The 23,221-nt window shown below is 43.8% G+C and overlaps 1 protein-coding gene across 2 annotated transcripts in view; it reads right to left on the reverse strand.

Annotated features, from left to right (window-relative positions):
* KDM4B (lysine demethylase 4B) overlaps positions 1-21,585 on the reverse strand; it is a 194,247-nt gene extending 172,662 nt beyond the window's left edge. Inside the window, exon 1 of one of the 2 annotated variants that reach the window (XM_035119112.3) lies at positions 21,227-21,585. The gene's annotated coding sequence lies outside the window, so the exon portion shown is untranslated. The remainder of the gene's footprint in view (positions 1-21,226) is intronic. The other variant, XM_035119108.3, reaches the window with a different exon arrangement.
* Between the last annotated feature and the right edge of the window lie 1,636 nt (positions 21,586-23,221).

Below are 23,221 nucleotides of genomic sequence, written 5' to 3' on the forward strand. Positions count from 1 at the left end.
TATGTGCAGCAACAACTCTTTGAAAATATAGGTTTCATGACTATACCAAATTTGATTAGTCTTTCATCATAAGGATGCAATTATGCTGATGTAATTCCACTGACATCAGGAGACTTACATACTCTATCTGGGATATAAGACAGCACATTGCCCAGATGTTTTGCAGACTTCCATATGCATACAACGTCTGGTGAAATGCAATATTTTGGCCTATTAGGCACTAACCTGCACCAATTTATGGACAAAGCTGTGGCTAGAGAATTAGATATTGAAAAGGACATGCCGTACTTTTTTAACTACAGAAAAGTTTGATCCAATTTGAAAACTCTATAGAACAAAACTGGGAGCTTTGCAAGAAACATGTCTTATTACTCAAATTCAACTCTTCCAATGTTAAAAATGTGCAATTAAAAAAAAAATTAGTGCAATATTTTCCCACACCCTAACTTTTAGCAAACAATGAGCATGTGGACTTACACGGCCTAAAGCTTTTTTCAGACTAGCAACTACACCACCTCTGTATGAAGCCAAAACAGTTTATGTAAAAATAATAATAATTATGCAAAAATCTTTCCACAAGACACAACTGCAGAAAAATCAAGAGGAAATAAATTTTCAGAACTCAAATTCTGCCTTGAAACTAGATGTCTGGAACAAATGTTTGATTTGCCAGCATGGTTACAGGGGTATGTGGAACCATGAAATTTCTAATTCTATGAACCAGACAAGTAAAACCTACAAAGGATTCAAAACCATTCAACACTCAAATGTTTTTGCACTTGACAGCACAAATTTTGAATTGATACACACTAAAAAAATGTTCATGGTAGCTGAGCTTTTTCCATCCCAGTAACTATTGATTTGATATTCCTGTAGATCACTTTATAATCTGAAAGCAAAAATGACAAAATTGTTTTCCCCTCTCCACAAAAAAATACAACAGGGTCTTAATACAAAGTACCAAGTTAGGCAGGTTCTGCTAATTGCCATTTAAAGTCAGCATTTGTTTGGTAGCATCAAATGTCCCCATTTAAGCTTGGAATAAGGACACACTGTACAGTAGTGGTTATAGCATACAACAGAAGGCACAAAAATATAAACAAATAAAGATTAAACTTGGATAGTCTATGTTACAAGTTTAATTTGATTCCATAATTTAACTCCGCAAGTCTTCCTTTAGTAATCTGTCAAAGAATATGATCCACTCACAGTAATTCAGCAAAGAGTTCCTTTGCACCTAAGACTGCTACATCTGACTCATAATGCCTTGTCTTCACAACTCACTTGCATTGCACCAGTGGAATGAATGCATTTATCACAGCTCTCTCTTTTTATTAATCAAATCAACCCACAATGTATCCTCTCATTGAAAAAAAATATATGATGATGCAGGGCTACAGTAAGTATGGTGCAAATTTAAGATAAACAATTTCTTTGGTCAATGCTGGCTGAGCAAGAAGCAAAGGTTGTGCATTCTGAATTACAAAGTAAATTGAGGTGGTTTGAGGAAGCCTCTAAGTCAGATCGCACCTCTGTGATGGATCGTGGAAGGCATCTCGAGTCTAACTGGAGACTCCCAAACCCTCTTAGTCACTCTGTAGCCTTGTCTGTCCAAAAAATACAGAACCGTGCTGTCACAGGCGCGGTAGCGGCTACTCTAGAGTAACGACTCCTCAAAGCGTTGTCTTTTCATGCTTTTATTCAGTGCTGATTATTTACAGTGCAGAACAGTGCTATGTACATGTTGTCAGTTAGGGGTCAGAACCTCCGAATGGAGGTTCGCGCGTTTTCTTCCAGCAAAGTAGTCTAGGGATACTGAATCTCCGCCCCCGTCGTTTCCTGCGCAATTCCGGGGTCAGCAGGATCGGCCTTCTTCCCTTGCCTCCCACTTCCCTTCCCACACTAGGCATGGGCTCCGCTACCTTGCCTGAGCCTCGGTCACCACTTCCTGAGTCGCCGCTGGAGATATCTCCCTCCCCACTAGCACTAGCGCTGGGCGACGAGCTGGTACTTAAGATGGGAGGGACCTGCTTGTAGCTTCTGTCCCTCACACATGGTTTTCTTCTTCTGAAGTCAATGGTGACTGGGGAAATGCTTAGAGCTCAAGATAGAAGCTGGGAAGGATGGGGGACTCTTCATTTTGTCGAGCAGGTCTCTTTTAATCCCAGTGAATTATTTTCCCAACTCACTACAATCACAGTACTTTGAGGGTACTGTGACTTCCCTTATGCAAGTCAATGGTGAAATCTTTATGAGATACCCAAAACTTCATGGGGACAGAAGCCCACCTCTCAAGAACAACCCTCGGGGTAAGATACAGATTGCTGGGGAGGGGGGATCCATCTACCCCATCCCTGTCTTCCATGAAAATTTATGTTACTTTATAGCTACTGTTCCCTGCCCCCTATCCAACTCTATGTCTATGTCTATGGTTCTTTTGTACCTACCTCAAAACTGCGAAGTTTGCTGAAGGAAAATAACTGCACCTATCGTTCTAAAAACTGGCAGGCTTCATCCCCTCCGGTGGGATGCCCATGCCTGCAAATTGCTTCCAATTCTGACAGAAAATGAAAATTGTAGACTTTTTCTTCATTAAAAAAAAGCTTTAAAGGACCCTGCACAAACTCCCTTGCATGTATCTTACAATTTGGCAGACTTGATCAACTCGAAAGAAGCTATGCCAGTACATTTCACCCATTTCCATAAAAAAAGGGTGGGAAGTTACAATCATTTTATGATTCCCCCATTATGCTGAATAGGGAGAAAACAACACTTCTTTTTTAACAAATCTAATTCATTCTTGAATAACAGTACAAACTGGAAAGAGAGTGCAGCTCCAAAGTAGATCAGGCTGCTTCCCAAAGGTACAGATACGATTGCAATCTTTGACCAGTGTTTTACCCCTACCAGAACTATTTCCCCTACTTTTTCATGAAAATCTCACAAGCACGGCTTTCAAGGGTTGGTTAAACTAACATTTGCTTAGCTCTTTCTTTGCTGCATTTGATACACGCAATGTTTAAAGACATAATATGTCGCCCTTTTTTCTTTTCCAGTACCAATGGAAGATGTACAATTTCAGCTTTCCTTCTTAGGACTATTACAGTATGTGGGCTAAAATGTCTTCACTGAGACACCTACTATTTGCCCAGGGCCAGTTTAATATTTCATCTGCAACACACCAACAAAAACCTACTGCAATACAGAGAATGTTCTTAATGTGCTCCTTAATGATTTCACATGGAGAGAACAGAAATAAGTACATTTAAAAATAATGGCATATCTTCCTCAATTCAAAGAATAAACAGTTCCAACTTCAAGTGCAGTTCCTTATTTTGGAGCCAGGATCCCATATCTACAAATCATCATCCTCAATGAAATTAGAAATGAAACAACACTCAAGTATAGAGAAAGTTATTCCAGAATTATCTAGCTGTTTACATTTGTTGGTTTCCCGGAGAATTTTAAATTTTTCTTTAATTTTTTCCTGTGCAAATTAAGGCAATTTTCAGTTTGCACGCAAAAAATCTCTGATGCTCTACAGCACGGGTGTCAAACTCAAGGCCCAGGGGCCAAATCCGGCCCGCCAGACCTCGTCATGTGGCCCGCCGAGCGCCCCAGCCAGCGGGACCCAGCAGCGGGACCTTGCTGCTGAAGCGCCGCGCCGACAAAACGCCGACAAAACAGCTGGGGCCTGGGGGGGGGTAGAAAGGTGGCCGGAGCAGTGCTGCGTGGAGCGCCCCGAGCCACAGCAGGAGAAGGAAGAGGCAGCTTGCCGGGTCAGCGCCCAGCAGCGCCGCACGGAGAGTCCCGAGCCTCTGCAACGCAGCAGTGCTCTGTAGCACTTTGAATCCTCCTCCTCCTGCCACGGCTCGGCGCCTGGAAACGGCTGCTGCTGCTGCTGCTGCAGCACAGACAAAGCACCCAGCAGCGCCGCGTGGAGAAGGAGGAGGAGGATTCAAAGTGCTACAGAGCACTGCTGCGTCCCAGAGGCTCGGCACTCTCCGTACGGTGCTGCCGGGCACCGACCCGACAAGCTGCCTCCTCCTCCTCCTGCCGCGGCTCAGCCTCATGAACTCTGAGGCTTTACACACGTCTGCTAAAATGGACACCCGCTGCCTCACGCTGCACGGGAAATGCTTTTTGCCCCTGGGTCCATTCGCCCTCTTTTCTGGCGCTGAATCAAGGCGGCGACCCCCCCTTCCCTTTCTTTCTTCCTCTCTCTCGTTCTTATTCTTTCTTTCCCTCTCCTTCCTTCCTTCTTTATCTCTGTCTTCTCTCCGTCTTTCTTTTTCTTTCCTTCTTTATTCCCTTCCTTCTTTCCTACTCTTCTTTCTCTCCCCTCTTTCCTTCCTTCCTCTCTCCCTCCCACTCCCTCTTTTCTTTCTTTCTTTCTTTCTTTCTTTCTTTCTTTCTTCCTTCCTTACTTCCTTCCTTTCTTCCTTCTGTCCTCCCCATATTTCTTCCTCTCCCTCATTCTTATTCTTTCTTTCCCTCTCTACTTCCTTCCTTCTTTCTCCCTTTCCGTCTTCTCTCCCTCTTTCTTTTTATTTCCTTCTTTATTCCCTTCCTTCTTTCCTACTCTTCTTTCTCTCCCCTCTTTCCTTCCTTCCTCTCTCCCTCCCACTCCCTCTTTTCTTCCTTCCTTCCTTCCTTCCTTCCTTCCTCCCTCCCTCCCCTCCCCTCCCCTCCCTCTCCCTCTCCTCAGAAACATAGGATGCTGCTTTATACTTCTGGCCCTTAAACCCTGGAACCAGGAGAGCAGCTCCAGTGAGTCAACCTCAGCCAGTCCCTTTGGTGAAGGGTGGTGGCTCACTGGCAGAACATCTGTCCTGCATGCAGAAGGACCCCAGCATCTCCAGGTACCAGTAGCTCTGCAAAGCTCCTGCATGAAACCCTAGCGAGCCTCCACCACCCAGTGCAGTTACCAAAAATCATTTTTCAATAAATTGTACAATAATTGTACATTTGAATATCTACTTGCCATTATTCTGACTATGTTTCTGCTTTCAGAGCTAGTTATTACTTACATTATTACAAAAAAAAGTAATAATTGAATGCAGTGACAATAATTTATGATAATAAAGAGTGGACACATAGTCCTACAGATACAACCGGCCCTTTGAGGGTGACCAAACTGCTGATGCGGCCCCCGATGAATTTGAGTTTGACACCCCTGCTCTACAGTGTGATCTCATTTAGAATGTTTGTTTTAACTTGTATTCAGAAAACAAAGCCAAAAACTCTAAAACTGCCAAGTTTGCCTAATCCTGTATTTGCAATTGCAATCCATTCACTGTTGCTAATGAAGCTAGCAAATGTTTGTTTGTTTTTTTGAATAAGGAAACATTAAACACTGGAGGGGGATCCAGGAAAAAAAAAAATCTGCCCACATTCTAGAAAAGCTACATCTTTGGATTCCTGCACATGCTTGAGAAATAGGGGGCTACTGATATCTTCAATCTGACTAGCATTTTCTTACAATAAACTATTTTCAGACCTCTTATTGTAATGACAACTGACAAAGTAGGGTGTGATCTTCAATCCAATATAAAAAAAAACTGGCAGTGACCTACCACCCTCTGAAGTAATCTTAAATAAATAAATGGAACTTTATTTCACAGATACAGAAGTTATGTTTGGATAGCATCATGACAGATCCAAATAGTTGTTAGATGGACAAGTAACTAAACAAGTGAGAAAAGCCAAACTACTGTACATTTTTATATTAGTTTACACAGATCTGAGGAGCCAGTCAGAGTGCCGGCCCGGGCTTCTCAGTCTTTCCCCTACTGTTGCTTTAAATCTCAGCTGACTTCATGTCAGCTTCCCCAAGCCCTTACTCCACCTCTCTCTCACTCCATCACAAGGTAAGCTGGCTTCAGAAGGAGGAAGGAGGAGCCTGTGATCGATCCCAGAAATCTCCAAGTTCATAGCGGTGATAAATGTGGCACACCAGGTACCAATATCTGTTTTACATCTTAAATCCTCCTGCTGTTGTCTCTTGCTCACCACTTTAGGAACACTGCTATATAATTTGAATGTCTTCTTGTATGCCTCTTTTATTGGCACTACCAATGGTCATTATGAAGATAAGAAGCTTTGGCTTCCATCTTAGTTTAACCAGAGTTTAGCTGCTCTATGCTTGAAAACTTAACTATATCTAATCTTAACTATTGTTTGTTGAATCAACAAACAACCCAAAATCATCCCAACTTCTTAAGCTATGGTTTGAGCTTGGCTTCCTTCAACATAACATACTTAAAACCACTGACACTTTTTCAGGTTCAGCTGACATGACAGGGTGTGGTTAATTAAAAACAGAAGTGAGAACTTGCAAGTCCCTCACAGCCATGCAGAGGAAGCATACGAGCCTGAGATTTGTTATTGTAACGGTAAACTATGGTTTAGCAATATATCTGAACCCATCCCACTATAGAAGCTAGAGGGGATGGCGCATTCAGTAGAAAAGATGTGAAATTGATAGGTGCATATGCAACAGTGGGTGACAAAGCATTTGTGCAGGGAAGCTAGGCAGGTACACCTAATGGATTGGATTTTGGGTATTTTGGACATGGGGAAAGCCTGACAAACATCTTTATGTTTCCTGTATGGGATGCGTGGTGCTGTGGTCTAAACCACCAAGCCTCTTGGGCTTACTGATTGTAAGGTCGGCAGTTTGAATCCACACAATGGGGTGAGCTCCTGCCAACCTAGCAGTTCGAAAGCATACCAGCATGAGTAGATAAATAGGTACCACTGTGGCAGGAAGTTAAATGGCGTTTCTGTGTGCTCTGGCTTCCATCAAGGTGTCCCGTTGCACCAGAAGAGGTTTAGTCATGCTGGCTACATGACCCGGAAAGCCGTCTTCAGACAAACGCCAGCTCTCTCAGCCTGAAAGCAGAGATGAGTGCTGCACCCTATAATCGAATTTGACTGGACAACCGTCCAGGGGTCCTTTACTGTTTTTTACCTTTACTTATGTTTCATATGTGTATAGGTTTATATTTTGAAAGAAAAGCAAATTAGAGTTTTACACACTAAAAACCGCTAGTGAGATATGCTGCTTGAGACAAATATGTAAATAGCTTTGATTTAGTTGTAAACACAGACAGTTAAAGCACCAAAATATCATCCTCAACAACACAGACCCAGGGGTGGAGCAGGCGGGGGTGGGGGGGCGGTACGCCCCGGTCACCGCCCTGGAGGGGGTGTCACTCGGGGCTGTGCCCCCACCCCATGATCAGCGCCTCCAAAGCCGCGCGCCTCGCTCAAGCTACAAACTGCAGGTAAAAAGCCCGCTCAGTGCGGCAAGTGCGCCACGCTGAGCGGGCTTTTTACCTGGAGTTTGTAGCTGGAGCGAGGCGCGTGACGATACCCCGCCACGTAACGACACATGCATCGTTACATAACATGCATGCGTTGTTACGTAGCGACACCGCCCCAACCGGGTGCATGGCAATTTGTCACCCCGGGTGTCGTGGCGCCTCGCTACGCCGCTGCACAGACCTCCTTCCCTAACTGTGCACATGAGCAAAGTCAAATTTACTTCACCTATTTTTAGAGCGGGGGAGTGGGAGAGGTGGTAGCAAACACATGACAAAATTAATGCCACTGTTGGTTACATAAACAGTCCTCCCCCCAAAAAACCCGCTACCATAAAAATTTTGTTGTTGTTTAGTCGTTTAGTCGTGTCCGACTCTTCGTGACCCCATGGACCATAGCACGCCAGGCACTCCTGTCTTGCACTGCCTCCCGCAGTTTGGTCAAACTCATGTTCGTAGCTTCGAGTTACAGTCCTGCAATTATTACAGTCCTGCAATTATATTCTTCAGTGATTGATTCATTCAGTCTCTTTCTCTTCCTCCACATTTTGACAATATACAAATGCAACCATTTTCTGTTCAGCGCTACAAGCTAGTCTAAAAGCCATTATTGTATTGTACTGCCTCTCTAAACTCAACTTATTTGCACTCCTGGTCACAGGACATGCTTTCAGGCTCTCCAACAGTGGGTGTGACATACTGACCCAGATTCAGAGCTTTACTGCAGATGAATGCTAGCAAGTAAACAGCTGTGAGAAGAGAATAAGCAATTGTATAAGGGGGGGGGGGATTATCTAAAATGCTTCATAAATTCATCTTCAAAGAGGTCATCTTACAATAATCTTTAACTACATCAAGAAACCTGGATTTAAAATAAAATCTTCACCCAACTATATAAATTGTATATAAACTATATATACGGTAATTCCATTTATGAAATAGCAAATTATTTAAAGTTCAGCTGCTTGGGGGGGGGGGCATGCTATTCCAATAGCCAGGCAAATATCCTTAACCACCTATTCTTGGACTACAGGACACAGATAAACCGCATTGCATAAAGTTAAGAATCCCTCCATGAAAATTTTCAATTTTTCCTGTGCAGGCAGGAAAAAGACATAAGCTAACCTCTTTATTTTCTTGTTTCCATTATGGTATAATCCTTTTGCAATACTTACTTCCCCATCCTAGGATTTAATGATGGGATAAGTTTGCGACATATTGAAATACTTTGTACTAAATATATTTCAATCAAAATACTAAAATTTAACATTTATGTTTGTTTCTTTTGTTTTTCTCTTCTCTTCATTTACAAGATAGCTATAGGCAGAGAAAAGTAAATATAATTTATATTCAACAGTTTACAGAAAGCACGAGACATAAAACCAGACCTAAGTAAAAACAATATATATACACTAAAATCACTTTCAGGACCGTCTTTCACAGGTCTAACAAAGTTTTTCTTAATGTATATCACAGAAATGTAGAGTTGGAAGGGGCCTCAAGGGCCGTCTAGCCCAACCCCCTGCAATGCAGGAATCCCCCAGTTGTCCCTGGGTGGTCTTGATTCAACAACAGCTGAGTGCCAAGAGTCCCTTCAGCATCAGAGGGTGCGTGTTTGCAAACTGTAGTGGTACTTCCATGTCCTTTAATCGATATACAGTGGTACATCTGGATATGTACCTGATCCGTTCCGGGGTGCCATTTGCACCCCAAAAAGTATGTATCCAGAGCGATGCTTCCACACATACGTGAAGCGCACAGAAGAATGCACTTGAAAAATCAACTGCTTCAAAACTATGCTTCTATCATACGCACATGCATACTACAGTTATATTAAGACTAAATGTGTGTTTGTTCGTCTTAAAGTTTCCCAAATACCCCAAGAACTCCCAATTTCCTATGTGTGGGGGCTGGATGTAACATCCAGTAAATATATTATTATAATAGCCTCTTTAAATTTTAAGTGGGAACACTGTGGCAGTGTTAGAAACTGAGGTGTATGAGCTAGGAGCCAAATGGCTCCTGGAACCTGGGTTGCAGGTGCAAAAACAGAATGGGTAGTCACCAGTGCCCCCCCCCAATGCAGCAGAGCACTTTCTATTTATTTTTTCTAAATGCATGAACTAATACACAATTCACAGCAGTTACACATTGTTAATATCACATTTTTAATAGCAGTTCTTAATCGGACACCACAAATATAAATGGGAATCAGCCTCAGCAACAGTAGCCAACCATAAGTATTTACAAATACCTGTTACACACAACACAACACAACACAACACACACACAACACACAGAGAGCCCAATATGTTATGTCACAGCTTCAGCAAGTACTGCAGTCCCATTATTGGAAAGACAGCCCTAACAGCACAATCCTAACCATTTCTATACAAAAATAGATCCTACTGAATTCAAAAGGGCTTACACCCATGCAAATGGCATTGGCATTGCAACCTAATTCATTATTTTTGACCGGTACCTCTCCATTCACAATACAGTTTAACATTTTTTGCGGGACTGCCTGTACAGTTGCACCTTCAAAATCCTGTTACATGAAAAGTTACATGAAAGGTTACCTGGCAAGCCACATTTACCATGGCAAACTATGTAAATGTTGATGAATTTTGCATTTTAATATCCAGGATTTGAGAATCTCTTAAAACATTAAAAGATTAATGTAAGCACCATCCACCCTCTCTCCTTTGATGGGTGTTTTCTTGTGTAAATACAGCCAATGGGTCCCCGATATTAAAGAGTTTCCTCACAATACAACAAGGAGATGTCAGACTTACAAAGAGGGCTTTAATGTGTTTCTTAAAAATGCCACAATAATTCTCCTAATATTCAATAATATTCCTCCCAAATAATGGGGGTTGGGGGAAGAGAGATCCTAAAACTCTCTAAAGCAGCCTTCCAGCGCCTCATTATGTAAACAAGAAAGGAATACTCACAAAGTAAACTTGTTGAAACAACAACAAAACAACCTCCCCACTCTGCTTTGATTCCCTCCCCTCTCCCCCCCCCCAGCAAAGCTCTATTTACTTAAAAGCACACCCATACACATCCCTTCTCTTCTGAAATAAGGGGGGGGGGTCAATCCATCTCTCTCCTATTCAGGAACCAAACGTGAAGCCGAAAATGGGTCTCCTGAACAGTAGCGCAAAGGCAGAGAGGTACAAGCAGGAGTGCCAACTTGAATAAAATATGGGGGAATAGGCACTGCCCTGCATAATCGACCACATGACGCCATGGATGCACACCATTTGAATGGCAATGCCCATCAACTTGGAGGGGTGGACCCCTCAAATATTTTATTGGGATGGTGTAGACCCCTTGGCCCCTAGGAGTTGGCTCCTATGGGCAGAGGGAGAGGAGGGGGTGGGTTAAAACCACATGCAAGAGCTTTGCAGTTTGTTTGTTTGTTTGTTTACTAAAGCAAACAGGGGAAACACAGCCCAGAATAAGTAAGGAGGTAGTACAAGAATACTTGGCTAGTTTAGATGTATTCAAGTCTCCAGGGCCAGATGATCTACATCCAAGAGCAGGCATGTCAAACCTGCGGCCCTCCAGATGTTTTGGACTACAATTCCCATCTTCCCCAACCACTGGTCCTGCTAGCTAGGGATCATGGGAGTTGTAGGCCAAAACATCTGGAGGGCCGCAGGTTTGACATGCCTGTCCAAGAGTATTAAAAGAACTGGCAGAGGTGATTTCAGAACCACTGGCAATAATCTTTGAAAATTCCTGGAGAACAGGCAAAGTTCCAGCAGACTGGAGGAGGGCAACTGTTGTCCCTAATTTCAAAAAGGGGGAAAGAGAGGACCCAAACAATTACCGCCCAGTCAGCCTCACATCAATACCAGGAAAGATTCTAGAGCAGATCATTAAGCAAACGGTCTGTGAGCACCTAGAAAGGAACGCTGTGATCACTAAAAGTCAGCATGGGTTTCTGAAAAATAAGTCATGTCAGACTAATCTGATCTCATTTTTTGACAGAATTACAAGCCTGGTAGATGAAGGGAACGCTGTGGGTGTAGCCTATCTTGATTTCAGCAAGGCCTTTGACAAGGTGCCCCATGATATTCTTGTAAAGAAGCTGGTAAAATGTGGGCTAGACAATGCTACCATTCAGTGGATTTGTAACTGGCTGACTGACCGAACCCAAAGGGTGCTCATCAATGGCTCCTCCTCATCCTGGAGAGTAGTGACTAGTGGGGTGCCACAGGGTTCGGTCTTGGGCCCAGTCTTATTCAACATCTTTATCAATGACTTGGATGATGGGCTTGAGGGTATCCTGAGCAAGTTTGCAGACGACACCAAATTGGGAGCGGTGGCTAATACCTCAGAGGACAGGATCACACTTCAAAATGACCTTAACAGATTAGACAACTGGGCCAAAGCAAACAAGATGAATTTTAACAAGGAGAAATGTAAGGTACTACACTTGGGCAAAAAAAATGAAAGGCACAAATACAGGATGGATGACACCTGGCTTGAGAGCAGTACATGTGAAAAGGACCTAGGAGTCTTGGTAGACCACAGACTTGACATGAGTCAGCAGTGTGATGCAGCAGCTAAAAAAGCCAATGCAATTCTGGGCTGCATCAAGAGGAGTATAGCATCTAGATCTAGGGAAGTAATAGTACCACTGTATTCTGCTCTGGTCAGACCTCACCTGGAGTACTGTGTCCAGTTCTGGGCACCACAGTTCAAGAAGGACAAGCTGGAACGTGTCCAGAAGAGGGCAACCAAAATGGTCAAAGGCCTGGAAACGATGCCTTATGAGGAACGGCTTAGGGAGCTGGGTATGTTTAGCCTGGAGAAGAGAAGGTTAAGGAGTGATATGATAGCCATGTTCAAATATATGAAAGGATGTCATATGGAGGAGGGAGAAAGATTGTTTTCTGCTGCTCCAGAGAAGTGGACATGGAGCAATGGATTCAAACTTCAAGAAAGAAGAAAGTTAATTTCTAACCCTACACTATGGTCCTCCTGAAAATGTGTAGAATGTAGATTGCAGTATACTGCAGACTGCTTTATTAGGTCAGTATAAATGTGGACCAACCCTGGATCAAGCTCTCCTTCGCTGGGCTCCAGCACATGAGGGAGCTATGGATGTCAGCTTCCTCACATGGTGGTCCAACACAGCTCCACTCCGGGGTCAGGCCTGACCCAGGGCAGAAGTGGCAGACTCCAGTGTGTGAGTGCACTGTCCAGTGGGGCCACCCACCCCCCCGCCCCAGGCAGCAATAAGAGACACCATGCCCCTGTCTCCACCACAGGAGTTGCTTAGTGTTCAAATGTGCTTCTCCATCTTGTGTCCTTGAAAGTGTACAGTATATTCTTCCTCTCTCTACTATCTCCAGCCACTCAGAAAAAGGTGCACATTGATAATAATAGAGATGCTGCAGACTTTTTTCCTTATTGGTGGCGAGATGTTCAGTTGTATGTTTATATTTGATATTGTGTTGTTTGTATTGTTGAATGACTGGCCCAAGGACACCCAGTGAGCTTCATGGGTCAGTGGGGATTTACCTTGGTCTCCCAGGTCCTACTCTAACACTTTAACCACTGCAACTCTCTGCTTTCCTTTGGAAATGACTAACTTCCCTCCCAGTATTTCCTCCCCCCTTTGCCCCTCTGCCTCTTCAAAAAGAAAGTCAAACAAAAGAGAAAAGTGGTGATATTGGCATAGCTGCCAAGTCTCCCGTTGAAAAATGCGGGATCAGCAGCGGTGCAGCAGCGGAAGTCACTTCTACACATGTCTGGACATGCATAGAAGCAACTTCCAGTGCCGCTCTGCCCGATTTCCGGTGCCCAGACATGGGCAGAGCGACACCCGAAATGGAACCTCCCTGGTGGGTAGGAAATCCGGGGGATTTCTGGGATTTTTTTCTATTCGGGATAACAGTGGGGAACTGATTAAAATCCGGGGCTTTCCCGCGAAAAACGGGAGACTTGGCAGCTATGGATATTGGTAACACAAACCACTTTAGATTGAGGCATGAGCCCTCCCTGCCCACCAGATGGAAGAACAGTTGAGTGCTGGAGGACCGGCTCCCTGCTGCAAGGTCCTTTCTACCTAGCCTAGGGTGTGTGGCCCAGACTCACACACACCAGCTACAAGAGGCTCCTGGAAGGCCAGAGTAGCATCTGCTACTGTGAGTGCTGAAGGACCTGCTCCCTGCTGCAAGGCCCTTTCCATCTGGGCAGGGCCCAGACTCACTTCAACGAACTCTTGGGTTTAGGGGCTGCTATTGGTTTTACTGCTCCAGCTGCCGAAAAGGTTTTTAAATGTTTTTAAACAGCTTTTAATCTGTGGGGCTTTAAATTTTGGTTCTTTTGTTTTGTTTTTATTGGGTTGGGGGTTGGTTGGGGTAATTTTAATTTGTGTATAACTGTAAATTGTTTCTTTTTATCATTATTTTCTATTGGTTTACTGGTTTACTTTATAGTTGGCATAATATATTTTGTTTTTAAGGGGAGAAGGTCAGGGCTGCCCCGGGAGTGGGCCCTAGCCAACAGAATGGCTGGTCCATTCTGACCTTACATTGACACGTTTTCCCACTACCGTAGTTCCAGCCCAATGGGTTATCATAAATGCGGTAAATGTGTATCTTGCCCTTTTGTTCTAGTTACAGGTAGGTAGCCGTGTTGGTCTGCTGTAGTTAAAACAAAATAAAAAATTCCTTTCTGTACCGTAGCACCTTGGAGACCAACTAAGTTTGTCATTGGTATGAAGAAGTGTGCAATATTTGGCTTAATATTTGGACTGTTTGATTATTTTATAATTCAGAATGTCTTTAATGTGGCCTTTATTGGATAATTAAATTGGAAAACTGAGTATTTTTTTTATAAAAAAAAAATGGATTCCCTCCCTGAGCTGCTTCAGGTCGTGTTGGATGTTCTCCTGGAGATATCTAGTCTGATGGTCCTAGGGGATTCTAACATCCACGCTGTCCCTGAATAAATCTGGCCCTACTCATAGCCATGGGCATGCCTTAGATCTGGTGTTTACCTCTGTGGATGATCTGACATTAAGTTCCAGTGGAAGAAAATAAATGCCAGGGTCAGATCATTTCCTGGTGCAACTAGATTTCTCTGCAACCCTTCCCCTCCGCAGGGAGGTGGGACCAATTTGAATTGTTTGCCTCTGCGAGTTAATGGATCCAAATGGCTTCCAGAGAGTGTTGAGGGATATATTATTCCATATTGATGGTCTCTCAGCTGATTCTCTGGTGGCCCGCTGGAATATGGAGCCAACATTCCATGCAATTGGAGAGGGCACTTCAGAGCCACACAGTTAATATGGAGCCTGAATGGCCCTGCAGTTTTCCCCGAAGGTGAGGGTGATGAAACAATTGCTGAGATGGCTAGAGCAGCGGTGGCAAAAAAAAAACACCCACTCCTCACTCTAAATCGGACCAAACAAGAGTTAAGAGTTCCATGTTGAGACTACCAAGTGGCGATAGTGATGGCAAAGAGGATTTTCTTCGCCACCTCTATTGCATTTGCGGAAAACAGGTCCAGGAGACTCTTTCAGCTTGTTCATAGTCTAAAACAGGGGTGGCAAACTCCCAAGAGACTGTGATCTACTCACAGAGTTAAAAACTGGCAGTGATCTACCCTCTTTTTTGGGGTTCGGGTCAAAGTTGTTGAGTTTTTTCAGGGAGAAGGTAAAATGTTGAGCTTTTTTAGGGGAGCCACAGTTGTTCAGCTTCTTTGGGGGGAGCCAATTATCTACCAGTGATCTACAGCAGATGTCCAATGATCTACTGGTAGATCACAATCTACCTGTTGGACATGCCTGGTCTAAAAGAACCACCTTTGCCATCTGTGTCCAAAAAGCATCACTTGCAATAATTTTGCAAGGTTTTTTGCAGCTATAATCACTCAAGATTTGGAAAAAGCTAGACGCCACTGTGGTAGCAGGGCCAAGGCAGGAGTGTGCCAGAGCTCTGCCTGGTCAAGTTGTATGGGATCAATTTCAACCTGTTACCACAAAGGATGTGGACAGGCTTCTTGGACAAGTGAAACAGACCACCTTGATCCTTGCCCGTCCTGGCTCTTAAAAGCAAGCCAGGAAGGGCTGAGCAACAGACTCTGTGGGGTAATGAATGCTCCCCTCTCTGAGGAATTTTCCATGGACTCCTTTAAAGAAGCTATCATCAAACCACTTCTTTTTAAAAAGAGCTCCTTGGAGGAAAGGTGGTACATAAATGAACGAAATAAATAACAGTCACAATACTATACACTAGCTCAGTTGGTTAGAGTGTGGTGCTGATAATGCCAAGGTTGCAGTTTTGATCCCGTATGGGACAACTGCATAGCCTTGCATTGCAGGGGGTTGGACTAGATGATACTCAGGGTCCCCTCCAACTCTATGGTTCTATTCTATTCCCAGCAGCAAAGTAAAAAGCACAAATATAACTGTAGAAACAAGAGACAATGCCAACAAATGTTCCCACAACAACCCTGGCAATTCTGTTGCCACCCACCAAACAAGACATTGAGCCCTGACCATTTTACACTATGCATAGCATGCAGTTGGTGCACAGTATGTTAGCGGGTGGCGCATTGGGATGCGAGTGGTGCTGTGGTCTAAACCACAGAGCCTAGGGCTTGCCGATCAGAAGGTTGGCGGTTTGAATCCTTGCGACAGGGTGAACTCCCGTTGTTTGGTCCCAGCTCCTGCCAACCTAGCAGTTAGAAAGCACGTCAAAGTGCAAGTAGATAAATAGGTACCGCTCCGGCGGGAAGTAAACAGCGTTTCCGTGCACTGCTCTGATTCGCCAGAAGCGTCTTAGTTATGCTGGCCACATGACCCGGAAGCTGTCTATGGACAAACACCAGCTCCCTCGGCCTACAGAGCAAGATGAGCGCGCAACCCTAGAGTCATCCGTGACTGGACCGAACGGTCAGGGGTACCTTTACCTTTACCTTTATGTTAGCTCTACCATTATATAAGCATTGATCTTCAGGCAAAGGTACAGCTATTGAAAATGTGCATCAGTGCTTGTGCAAGTAATAGAAGGATTTTTTGGTCAGTTCCCTATCTGACCATCTGTACTTTATTTCTATTTACATCTATATATACTATAAAGCACACTCAAATTTTCTTTATAAATTAAGCTCACAGAGGCTTACGAAAAGTTCAGTAAACAAAAGAAAATAGTCAAAATTCCAAAATAATTTCAGGTAAGAAAACCAATACCAAGATAAAAATAGGAATGCAGAAATTTCACCCACACTAAGAAATTTGGCAAATGAAAAAAGTTCTTAACTGCTTTCTTGACACTTAAAAACAAGTGTGCCAACCAAAGGTCCCTAGAGAGCCTGGGTGTTGCAAATGAATTAAGGCTAGGGCTTCAAAGGAAGAATTGGGAACAAATGTTTCTTTTGTTAATTGAAGTTCAAATCACCTGCAATGGACTCCATCCACTTGTCAAAGTGGTCTGTGGAAGGCTGGCCATTTCTGGATCTGGCCTTCTGACTAGGTCAAGTTGCCCTATGGGAAACTTTGCTGGATCTTTTTCGTCATATCAGCAAAGTGACCTTCACTTCTACACACAGAACTCCAAACAGAATGCTTTCATATTCTACAAAGCATTTGCTTCAATATATATAAAGCAAAACGTGTTTTTTTAATGGATGAGCGTCCTTTTTTTTTCTTTTTTTTTTGCAAAAATGCAAGTCTTACACTATAAGAAAACAAAAACACTTGCTATATCTAACCACACTGGATATGCTTGTGTGCTCTCTCTTCCTTTTTATTTGTTCATTAACAGCAGCAGCTGTGTAGTTAGCAATATTTTTCTAGTCGGATGCTCTACTGTGTTACAGTAAACTGGATGCTGGCATTTACTGGTACTGTAGTTGGCCATAATTAGGCTCAAAGTTTACACCTCAGGAGTATGGCTTTTGAAGGGCTTGCATCAATTACATACTGAGAGCAGGATGTATTTTGCTGCTCTTAAAGTGCCAACCTGGATCTTACTAAAATATGTCACATTATCTAAGGTGTCTAAGAATTAACTTTCTCCCACTGTTCCTTCATTTATCTCAAAAGTTGTTGCTTGCTCATTTGCCTGTCAATTGTCTTGTGGCTCAGAGTTATACTTGAGTTGCTGAACTGGCAGCAGCATTAGAAACCAGGCACGTTTTGCAACTGGTGTGGTCTAATTACAATCACGTGGAGATCTCTCGATGCCAGGTTAGCTAGCGACTGACATCTCTATCTGGTTGGTCCCTCCAGTAGGGCTGGGCAATAACTGGTTTTCAACATTGCAATATATCACCAGCTAAACATCACGATATACCAATACTATACAGGTGAAACTCAGAAAATTAGAACATCATCGAAAAGTGCATTTATTTCAGTAATGCAACTTATTATTTTTTATTTTTATTTTAATTTTTACAAATACTTTCTTTTGGAAATTCCACAGTAATAAAACAAATACCGGCAGTTACAATAATACAAAAATAAACATCGTTATTACAGTTCATTAATTACATTCCATTTATAATTGATCCGCCTAAGGACAAATAATTACAACAAATAAAAGCTTGACATATCTTGCTTTGCATGTCATGCATCTATCTCATATATTGGTTTCACCTTTTAAGTTGCATTACTGAAATAAATGCACTTTTCGATGATATTCTAATTTTCCGAGTTTCACCTATATATCACAATGTCTGAAATAAGGATGGAACTATGTAGTGGCATTGACTGGCTTCACAATTTTTCCTGCATCATTATTTTTGCCGGTGCCTGCTCTTGTGAATTGCTGCCCCCTGAATGAGATGGGGAGAGCTGAGCCGGCAGTTAACAGGGACTGCAGGAATCAAGAGAAGCATTGGTTGGCTTCACAGTTTTTCCCACATTGTGATTTTTGCATCACACACACACATTTGTGATATATTGCCAGGTCAAAAATTACGAAACCAACATTATGATATGGACTTCAAACCAGTTTTGGACGATATATTGACATATCACACAGCCCAACCTCCAGCTTTCTGAAGCAGGTAAGCAGAAGAACTTATTTATTGCATGTACATCTGAAGAGAAACCAGCTGCCACATTTAGTGGGCAGTCACTTTGAAGATGTCAAAGGGGGATTGGACAAATTAATAGAAGATAAATTTGTCAGTGGCTAAAAGCAGTGTTAGAAACTCAGATATAAAAGCCAAGTGCCAAATGGCTCCTAAGGCATATTTTTCAATATGACTTTTTAGTTCCTAAAATTCATTCTGATTGTGCAGATAAAATATAACTGATAGAATTCTATAGGATGTGGTATTAATGTGTGAAAACAGTCAAGATCCAGTGATCCCTAGGCATACAGTACACCTCCAGATAGTGGAGATGTCAGGCGCCATCCTGGCACCTTCACTTGATCGCAAGTGGTCAATAACCAGGTGCAAAATGCACCTGGTGCCTGGCAAATCTCAAATGCAGCTCCCAGATAGCACCCAGCAGGTACTTGTTGACCACACTTCAGTGAGAAAGAAAGTTGTGAAGTTGCTTTCTCTTTCAGTCATTTATGTAATAACATCCAGGTGAGAAAGGAGAAGAGGGGTATCTTTTGGTTATAGTACATACTGTACAGTAGTGTCATACCATTGTGAGCAGGCTTTCCTACCTCCCCGTCCCCAAGTAAGACAAACTGCTGTAAACTCTTTTTATAATAGTACAGAAGAGGAGGTCCCCAGATTAAGCCTGTTGCTCCTGCTACACAAAGACAAGAATCTTGTGGTTCCTCTCTCTCCAATTTATTATCATCATTGTTGTTTTATTAATTGCCTTGTACAATGTACAAAACAGCAAAAAAAAATTACACACAAATAGCTGATACTTTTAGAACAAAACTAAAACAACACAATATAGACTACTATCATCATCAATTTATATAATATATTACCAGATTTACATTCACCACACTAACAGTAAAGACAAAAAGCCCCACAGGCAACTTGAAAAAGAGTAACAATCTCAAATACAATTACTGTATTATGAATAAGGTAAAAAGGTAAAGGACCCTGGACAGTTAAGTCCAGTCAAAGACGATTATGGGGTGCAGCGCTCAACTCGCTTTTCAGGCCAAGGTAGCCAGTGTTTGTCAAAGGAGACTCACTGAAATTAACTGATCCAAATTAGTCATGCTTTTTAATTTCAGTGGGTCTGCTCCGAATATGAGTGGATACAACCCATAAAAAAACCAATTACCATTTAAACCATTAACTTCTAACAAACTTTTCTACTCAGACTAGGACTACTATTAAAGAACCAAAGTTAGCCATCTTCGCTTATTTCAGTAAGTCTCCACTACAACTATGATGCACTCTATTCATCGTGTTTTATACATATCCAAGTTTCACTCAGACCAATCGAAATGATAGGCCAAAAGCTAGTAACATTCATTCATTTCCCCGGGTCTACACCAGGCATCCCCAAACTTCGGCCCTCCAGATGTTTTGGACTACAGTTCCCATCTTCCCCGACCACTGGTCCTGTTAGCTAGGGATCATGGGAGTTGTAGGCCAAAACATCTGGAGGGCCACAGTTTAGGGATGCCTGGTCTACACTGACTAACACTGGATAAAACTTATTATTATATAACACCTGTGTCCAGCTAAATTCCATTCAGAGCAGACCCCCTGAAGTGAACAGGACAGGTTAAGACACTTGAGTTACCCAGGTTAAAAGAAAGAAAAAAGAAAAAAAGCAACCAATAAATTCAATAAATAATTTGGTGGGTAGAGTAGGACTTGGTTTAATGTGTGTTTAATGTGTGTGTTGAGGCAGAGGCAGTAAGTTGAGACACTTGGGATTCAATAATACACTATTATATTTATACAGTACATAAATGTGTATGTATTAGTATATATTTGCCTATTATATATGTGTGGGTTGTTTTGGTGTGTGTATAGGGATATGTGTGTGTGTGTGTATCCCTAATATATATGTGTGTGTGTTTGTGTATTCAGTTTCCCTTTTATTTATATGTGGGTGTGTATATCCCTGCTATATGTGTGCATGTGTTTGTGTATGCAATTTGCCTCTTATTTATGTGTGCGTGTGCATGTTTGTGCATGCAATTTGCCTCTTATTTATGTGTGTGTGCATGTGTGTGTGCGTGCATGCAATTTGCCTCCTATTTATATATGTGTGTGCATGTGTTTGTGCATGCAATTTGCCTATTTATGTGTTGCGTGTGCATGTGTGTGTGCATGCAATTTGCCTCCTATTTATATACCGTATGTGTGCATGGGTTTGTGCATGCAATTCCCCTCTTATTTATATGTGTGTGTAGGCGTGTATCTATTGACCTGCTATTGACCTGACCCCTGAACTCTCCCCTCCAGCATTGGAAATACATACAACCCTCAAAACACCCCACAAACAATACAAAGAGGCAAGCGGGTCTTCTAGTCACGCCAGAGCGTGACCCAGTGCTGCAAATCCACTTCTGTCTCACATGCCGGTATGTTTTATTTCCAAAGTAGGGGGGAAGGCAGGGCAGTGTTTGGGGGTTTTGACTTTCGACATTGATTTCCCCCTCCCAGCTCACCCAAAACTTATGATTTGAGGGGGGGGCGTCCCACGAGGGAAGCGGTACCTGCGCCCCTTCCCCCTGAGGTAAAAAGAACGAGCGACCACGACCGCCTCCCTCACAGAAGGACCTACGCACGGCGCTGAGGCGGGGCTTCCGTTCCGAGGAGGGACGCGGGCGGCGGCGGAATCCCCTCCCCCCCTCTGCAGGCCCGGCCCCCTTTCCCTGAGGTAAAATAATAAAGCGGTAACACCCCCCTCCTCCTTCCGTCATGATAAAGAACGACAGCCACATCAACACCTCCACCCCCCCCAGCCGCCTTCGCAAGGCCCTTACCACACTCGCCAACACTCTTGGCCCTCGGCCTTCCCGGAGCGGCCGGTGCTGGCAACGATGACGACGCTCCTGCTGCTGCTGTCGCAAGGCGCCGCCCCAGCGGCCTCCAACTCGTCTCCCTCGGAGGCAGCTTCGGGGGTGAAACAGTTGGGGCTGAGGGATGGGGGGGAGGGGCGCCTCCGCGAGCGGCCGTTGCCAATCTTCTCCTCCTCCAACGGCCGAGGAGCTCCCGCCCTCCGCCGCGCGCGAGATTGGCTGGCCGCTGGCGATTGAAGGGCAGGCGCGAGGACCAACTCCGGGGGAAGGAGGGGGAAACACCACCACGGTTGGCCACGCCTCCTTCTCGTTCTTCTTCAAGCCACGCCCTTTCTTTTTTTACCGGTCAACCCAATAGCAAGAGCTCTCGAGCCTTTTCTTTTTTTTCCTCTCTCCGACTCCGGCATTGGTTGAGCCGCAGAACCAATGAGGAAGGCGGAGGAAGGAGGTCAGTGGCAAACTCCGCTTCAGATTGGGTAGAGGGCGAGGCTTAAGGTAGCCCACGGGACACGCCCTCTTCTGGGCCCTCCTCCTCCACTCGTACTGGGCTGGATGGTAAAGCGAGCACCGGCGGCCTACGTGAGGACGTGCACACACAATCAGCGGCAGGAGGAGGAGGGGGCTGCAGGGTTCTGAGAACCAATAAGGGAGGGGCCGGTGGCCCGGCTGGCTTCTTTTTCAGCACCAGCATCGCGGGCGCCCCAGAGGGGTGGAGAGAATTGGTTTGCAAATTAGATCAAGAGAAGTTCTGCACCCTTTTCCCCCTCCCCTCTCCTCTTCAACGCCCACCTCCCGCAATCTGCACCCCACACCCTTGGCACAATGCATTGTTATTCAAAACATTTCTATGAGCAAGGAGCGGGCAATGTAAATATAAATGGGGGCCGAAGGTCACTACAGTACTGCAAATCATAAAAGCATGCTTTTAAGGCTGCGGGGCGGGGATCATGGGCTTTGGGACTCTACCAAGGATCGCCCAAGTTCAAATCACGCACCTGGCAAAGGCGGCAGGATGAGCTTTCGCTAGCCTAATCTCCCCTTCATACAGATATAGAGTACTGAGCGCATGTATGCGAGCTGGAATTCTTTGGAAGAGAAGGGTCCAAAAAAATGCAGAATATATATATATTTAAAAAGTGGAATTGGCTCAGAAGGCAAGGAAAAACATGGGATTATGGACAGGTTTCAGAAGGAAGGGTGTTTCATCTGGAGATAGGTGGGGTGGAGGCGCATAGGAACCCTCTTCAAATACTTGAGGGTCTCCTACAGAGAAGCCAGACTAGATCAAATGGACTTAACAGCAAGGAGGGTAGACTCAGTTTAAGATATGGAGGATAAAAAGCAATTCAATAGAGCCTATGGGGAGAGGAGATCTACATGCTGGAGGTGTTCAAGCAGATGTTGGATAGCCACCTGTTGAAGAGTTTAGCTCCGATTCCTTGATTTATCATCTTACCCCTGCTACATTTAATCCTCACATCAAACCTGCGAGGTGGGGTAGGCAGTGTGATGCCTTGCAGACTTACTCAGAATTAAGCCCCACTGTGACCAGTGGGTTTTGCTCCTAGGTAATTGTGCACAGGAATGCAACCCAGAGCAAACCTTTTAGTGACTTCCTTCGTCAATAAACCTCCTGCTATCAGAAAACTCTTTTTCAAGTCTTTAAAAGGTACTTGTTTCCAAGTAAGCCTATGTATGGAAAGAGGGGCTTTGCTCAGACAAAAACTGTCTCCTCTTCCCCAAAGCTCTACCCCATAGCCTTGTTTTAAAAAGAGAATGTGATCCTCCAAGTGTCCTTAAGACTACAGCTCTGACCACTGCGTTTTAAAAATCTCTCAGCCAAAGAGTAAGCCATTGCCCCAACACATAAAACCCACTCAGCCTGCATGCATTTGAAGGAGCCCCTTGAATCACAACCAAAGCCAACCAACTGGAAGTCTAAGGAGTTCACATCTTATG

This window comes from Zootoca vivipara, chromosome 6 (assembly GCF_965207765.1).
Source record: "Zootoca vivipara chromosome 6, rZooViv2.hap1.1, whole genome shotgun sequence".
Taxonomy (NCBI): domain Eukaryota; kingdom Metazoa; phylum Chordata; class Lepidosauria; order Squamata; family Lacertidae; genus Zootoca; species Zootoca vivipara.